Genomic DNA, 6,895 nt, shown 5'->3' with positions numbered 1-6,895 from the left:
ATTTCTGATCTCAGGAGTTTGAAAATAAATATATTGAACATTAAACAATTATTTGCAAGTTTTTGATTCTCTACTGTGGTTAATTTATTCCACTGCAGGTCAGAACAGCACAGTAAAGTGAATGGGTCTCTGTGTGCAATCATGTATCCACTTACTACCAATCAAAGCTCCATTACCAGTGAGTTTTAAGGCATTAGAGATGTCAACATTGTTAAGGCATGTGTATTGTTTTCTCAGTCAAGGAAAATTAGAAAATGAATTCCTTTGGGCAGAGGAGGAGAGTATGTGTGCGTGTATGGGTGTTTGTGAAGGGGTAAGTGAGGGTCGATTGAGAGATAGGGAGGAACTGGTGGACTGGTTGAGGGGGAGGGAAACCATTTGGGCTCAGTCATTCAGAGGGAGGCATATCCTTTTTTCTGAGACAGCTGAATTGTGAGAAAAGAGCAAGCTTTGTGGCGCTGCCATTTGTTTTGCTTCGAGAGACCAGCCTCCCACCCTGAAACACTGAGAGCAGCCTCCCACCCTGAAACACTGAGAGCAGGCTCCCACCCTGAAACACTGAGAGCAGCCTCCCACCCTGAAACACTGAGAGCAGCCTCCCACCCTGAAACACTGAGAGCAGCCTCCCACCCTGAAACACTGAGAGCAGCCTCCCACCCTGAAACACTGAGAGCAGCCTCCCACCCTGAAACACTGAGAGCAGCCTCCCACCCTGAAACACTGAGAGCAGCCTCCCACTCTGAAACACTGAGAGCAGCCTCCCACCCTGAAACACTAAGAGCAGCCTACCACCCTGAAACACTGAGAGCAGCCTCCCACCCTGAAACACTGAGAGCAGCCTCCCACCCTGAAACACTGAGAGCAGCCTCCCACCATGAAACAATGAGAGCAGCCTCCCACCATGAAACACTGAGATCAGCCTCCCACCCTGAAACACTGAGAGCAGCCTCCCACCCTGAAACACTGAGAGCAGCCTCCCACTATGAAACACTGAGAGCAGCCTCCCACCCTGAAACACTGAGAGCAGCCTCCCACCATGAAACACTGAGAACAGCTGCCCACCCTGAAACACTGAGAGCAGCCTCCCACCATGAAACAATGAGAGCAGCCTCCCACCATGAAACACTGAGATCAGCCTCCCACCCTGAAACACTGAGAGCAGCCTCCCACCCTGAAACACTGAGAGCAGCCTCCCACTATGAAACACTGAGAGCAGCCTCCCACCCTGAAACACTGAGAGCAGCCTCCCACCATGAAACACTGAGAACAGCTGCCCACCCTGAAACACTGAGTCCATACTGATTAAATAAAATGACAGTCATGCAGTACTTTCTAGCAGATGGTACTTCTGCGATTCGATAATGCACAATTTGAGATTGCTTGATATGAATTCTTTCATATCAAATATGAAATCTCTTTTAACTGTGGATTCTGGAGTATACTGTAAGTTTGAAAGAAAAATAAGAAAACACATATACTGTAACATACAGTGGGGAGAGCAAGTATTTGATACACTGCCGATTTTGCAGGTTTTCCTACTAACAAAGCATGTAGAGGTCTGTCATTTTTTTAGCATAGGTACACTTCAACTGTGAGAGACGGAATCTAAAACAAAAATCCAGAAAATCACATTGTATGATTTTTAAGTAATTGATTTGCATTTTATTGCATGACATGAGTATTTGATACATCAGAAAAGCAGAACTTAATATTTGGTACAGAAACCTTTGTTTGCAATTACAGAGATCATACGTTTCCTGTAGTTCTTGACCAGGTTTGCACACATTGCAGCAGGGATTTTGGCCCACTCCTCCATACAGACCTTCTCCAGATCCTTCAGGTTTCGGGGCTGTCGCTGGGCAATACGGACTTTCAGCTCCCTTAAAAGATTTTCTATTGGGTTCAGGTCTGAAGACTGGCTAGGCCACTCCAGGACCTTGAAATGCTTCTTACGGAGCCACTCCTTAGTTGCCCTGGCTGTGTGTTTCGAGTCGTTGTCATGCTGGAAGACCCAGCCACAACCCATCTTCAATGCTCTTACTGAGGGAAGGAGGTTGTTGGCCAAGATCTCGCAATACATGGCCCCATCCATCCTCCCCTCAATACGGTGTAGTCGTCCTGTCCCCTTTGCAGAAAAGCATCCCCAAAGAATTATGTTTCCACCCCCATGCTTCACGGTTGGGATGGTGTTCTTGGGGTTGTACTCATCCTTCTTCTTCCTCCAAACACGGCGAGTGGAGTTTAGACCAAAAAGCTCTATTTTTGTCTCATCAGACCACATGACCTTCTCCCATTCCTCCTCTGGATCATCCAGATGGTCATTGGCAAACTTCAGACGGGCCTGGACATGCGCTGGCTTGAGCAGGGGGACCTTGCATGCGCTGCAGGATTTTAATCCATGACAGCGTAGTGTGTTACTAATGGTTTTCTTTGAGACTGTGGTCCCAGCTCTCTTTAGGTCATTGACCAGGTCCTGCCGTGTAGTTCTGGGCTGATCCCTCACCTTCCTCATGATCATTGATGCCCCACGAGGCGAGATCTTGCATGGAGCCCAAGACTGAAGGTGATTGACCGTCATCTTGAACTTCTTCCATTTTCTAATAATTGCGCCAACAGTTGTTGCCTTCTCACCAAGTTGCTTGCCTATTGTCCTGTAGCCCATCCCAGCCTTGTGCAGGTCTACAATTTTATCCCTGATGTCCTTACACAGCCCTCTGGTCTTGGCCATTGTGGAGAGGTTGGAGTCTGTTTGACTGAGTGTGTGGACAGGTGTCTTTTATACAGGTAACGAGTTCAAACAGGTGCAGTTAATACAGGTAATGAGTGAAGAACAGGATGGCTCCTTAAAGAAAAACTAACAGGTCTGTGAGAGCCGGAATTCTTACTGGTTGGTAGGTGATCAAATACTTATGTCATGCAATAAAATGCAAATTAATTACTTAAAAATGATACAATGTGATTTTCTGGATTTTTTCTTACAGCTGAAGTGTACCTATGATAAAAATTACAGACCTCTCCATGCTTTGTAAGTAGGAAAACCTGCGAAATCGGCAGTGTATCAAATACTTGTTCTCCCCACTGTAATATTAAAGTTTGATATTTTCTCAGATGATAATGCACATACAGATCAGGGTATGCATACAGTATGTGCTCACATGCTGTCTGCTACTGACCTTGTACAAAGCTCTCTCTTTATTTACACCCCCCTCCTTCCCCATTGCAAGGAAACAGCATCTTGAGTACAGCACAGAGGACTTAAACTTACAGCATTAGGACAACAGAGGCGTGGCTGGCCATAAATGAGGGGACAAATTGCGGAGCAAGGAGAAGGGGAAGAGGGGGAGGGCCGGTGGCAGTTCAGTTGCGGAAGCGCAGGAGGTGTCCCCCGAATGGGTCACTGGGGTCAAGCTGGCCCCTGTCGGTCTCCACTGCCATGTGAACAGGAAAGGTGTGCGCGTGTGAACTTTTGCCTCGTCCCACTCAGTCCATCAGCCAGCAAATGGAGCACATCAGCCACACAGCTGGGGGAGAAGAGGTTAGGGGCTTGGGTAGGAGAGAGGGAGTGAGGGCAGGCCTGAACAACTCACACACAGGCCCCCTTTGTGCTCGGGGCAAGGGCTAGCGTTACCCCACAGGGGGGTAGACAGGGAGCGAACTGAAGTGAGCAATCCGTATGTGTTGGAGCAATTACCACTGGGTCATTATCACGCCATAACAGAGGATCATCTATCTTCTCATTCAAGGTGTCACCTGGTCTTCATTTACCAGTCAATATCCACCCATTATCCTGGGATGAAGCCCAAACTGAAAACTAGTAAGGCCTCCAGATCCCTGACAAACACAAACATTGAGTTAGCAATGATATGCTATCTTCTTTTCTTTTAGACCTCATGACATTAGACCATACTGTACCTCAGGCACTGTGTGTACATAGGTGCATGTGCGTGTTTTACGTTTTGGTAGATGTACATGACTGTATGTTAAGACCTGTGTGAGATGGCTTCTTGTGGTTTTGTACCAGTTTCCCCCCCCCTTCCTGCTCCTAGGCCAGTTGCACAGGGAAACTGTGTGGAGGAAATGCCTCTGAATTGGGAGGTCAAGTGCCTAGGGAGTCCTAGCCTAACTTTGCTATCCAACTTGAGTTCAATACCAGAGAAACATGCATGCATGCACTACACACACACACAAACATGCAAGCAAGCACGCACTACAACACATTCACCAATAGTATACCAGACATAACTTGACAAGATAAGCCCCAATGGAAGTGGTAGTACCTAAGTAATCCTCCTATCAGTAATTGACTCATTAGCAACCTCACAGCTCCACAAATAAAACACAAACAGCATACATACAGTACATGATAGACGTCTTACTTCCTGCTCAGAGGCTGAGTGTGCAACAGAGCCAGGGGCCGCTGTATTCAGCCCAGGGTTCAAACACATTTAGATATTGCTCAATTCTAGATTAAAATATTACCGGTGTGTGTTTATTATTGGGAGAATAGCTGTCAGGATACTTCACCTCGTTTCCTTCATCTTCCAGCCTCACCCCATAAACACTGTGGCTGAGAATGTCTATTTATACAGTTTACTCTGCTACTCTGCAGTGCTACAGGCTGGGAGTGATTGGGGATGACTGGATCTTTACTCACTTTCGTGTGCTTTGTAAGTAAATGGAACAGGCAATGAATATAAACTCTGGAAAATAATTAGGGCCTAAAAAAACAATGAAAAAAATGTATATACAGTATGACAAGAAATTGCATTTCATATTAATTAGAAGTTTTCAAAGCATGTAATAATTTGATTTGATGATGAGAACTTGAGCTATAAGGGTAATACAGGTCTAACACATAAAAACAACTGTATGTACTGTATTCAGGAACTTACTGTTGATATTGTGTACCTTTCCCTGAACTGACCCTAACTCAGTGTTGCAGCGCAGCCCATTGAGAGGGAGGGAGGGAGGGAGGGAGGGGCTGACCAGATATGTAATCTCCAGTAAGACAATAAATATCTAGTAAGCCAAAGTATAAGGTCAAAGTTTACATTTACTATCTAAATATTTGATGCAATACAAAGTTGTAAAAAGTTTACTGTTTTGCTTTTTATAACAACATACAGTACCAGTCAAAATTTTGGACACACCTACTCATTCAAGGGTTTTCTACATCGTAGAATAATAGTGAAGACATCAAAACTATGAAATAACAAATATGGAATCATGTAGTAAGCAAAAAAGTGTTAAACAAATCAAAATATATTTTAGATTTTAGATTATTCAAAGTAATGACCCTTTGCCTTCATGACAGCATTGCACACTTTTGGCATTCTCTCAAATAGCTTCACATGGAATGCTTTTACAACAGCGTTGAAGGAGTTCCCACATATGCTGAGCACTTGTTGGCTGCTTTTCCTTCACTCTGCTGTCCAACTCATCCCAAACATCTCAATCGGGTTGAGGTCGGGTTATTGTGGAGGACAGGTCGTCTGATGCAGCACTCCATCCATCACTCTCCTTCTTGGTCAAATAGCCCTTACACAGCCTGGAGGTGTGTTGGGTCATTGTCCTGTTGAAAAACAAATTATTACACTAAGTGACTTCATTCATCCGGCCCTCCTCTCCCCTGTAACTATTCCCCAGGTCATTGCTGTAAATGAGAATATATTCTCAGTCAATTTAACTGGAAAAATAAGGGTTAAATAAAATTATAAATAAATGTAAACCAGATGCTTAATGGTGGGAACCACACATGCTGAGATTTTCCGTTCACCTACTCTGCTTCTCACAAAGACACAGAAGTTGGAACCAAAAATTGCAAATTCGGACTCATCAGACCAAAGGACAGATTTTCACTGTCCATTGTTACTTGAACTGTGAAGCATTTATTTGGGCTGTAATTGCTGAGGCTGGAAACTCTAATGAACTTATCCTCTGCAGCAGAGGTAACTGTAGCGGTACTCATGAGAGCCAGTTTCATCATAGCTCTTGGTGGTTTTTGTGACTGCACTTGAAGCTCTTCATGTCTTAATGTAATGATGGACTGTAGTCTCTCTTTGCTTATTTAAGCTGTTCTTGACATAATATGGACTTAGTCTTTTACCAAATAGGGCTATCTTCTGTGTACCACCCCTACCTTGTCACAACACAAATTATTGTCTCAAATGCATTAAGAAGGAAATACTTTTCACAAATTAACTTTTAGCAAGGCACACCTGTTAATTTAAATGCATTCCCGGTGACTACCTCATGAAGCTGGTTGAAAGAATGCCAACAGTGTGGTTACTTTGAAGAATCTCAAAAATATATTTGATTTGTTTAAGAGTTTTTGGGTTGCTACACGATTCCATGTTATTTCATCATTTTGATGTCCTTACTATTATTCTACGATGTAGAAAATAGTAAAACATTTAGAAATCCCTTTAATGAGTTCAAACTTTCGACTGGTACTGCATTTTTTGTGTCACTTGCTACAAAAGAAGAAGAAAACCTTGTCAAAGTGACAAACTGGCTGTGAAATGTGGTCATGTAATCTAATTAAGATGTTATTAAGTGGATGAAATAATAAAAGACAAGAAAAAAAATCTCAGTTTTAGTCAATCTCTTTGATTGATTTAATTAACTGCAAACCTCTCTGGGGTGACCCCCATGTAATCCTTTTTTTGTATTTTTTTTTGCCGGCTAAAAATGTAAGTTGATCTATAAATAGAGGTGGATAATGCTGTTGACCCTGGGGGTTAATTCTCAGGCTTTCTGCTGCTTTCATCCCCTGGGGGCCCGGGCGCTGAATCCTCCTCAGGTTACACTGCCCTGAACCCAGGAACCACAGCCAGGAAATGAGTTCATATCAAAAAATGAACCTAGGATTTGGTCCGCTTCGGCACCTTTGTAG

Source organism: Oncorhynchus mykiss, chromosome 8, assembly GCF_057628025.1.
Source record: "Oncorhynchus mykiss isolate SJ-2025 chromosome 8, ASM5762802v1, whole genome shotgun sequence".
NCBI classification, from domain to species: Eukaryota; Metazoa; Chordata; class Actinopteri; order Salmoniformes; family Salmonidae; genus Oncorhynchus; species Oncorhynchus mykiss.
Note: the sequence above shows the minus strand (reverse complement) of the source record.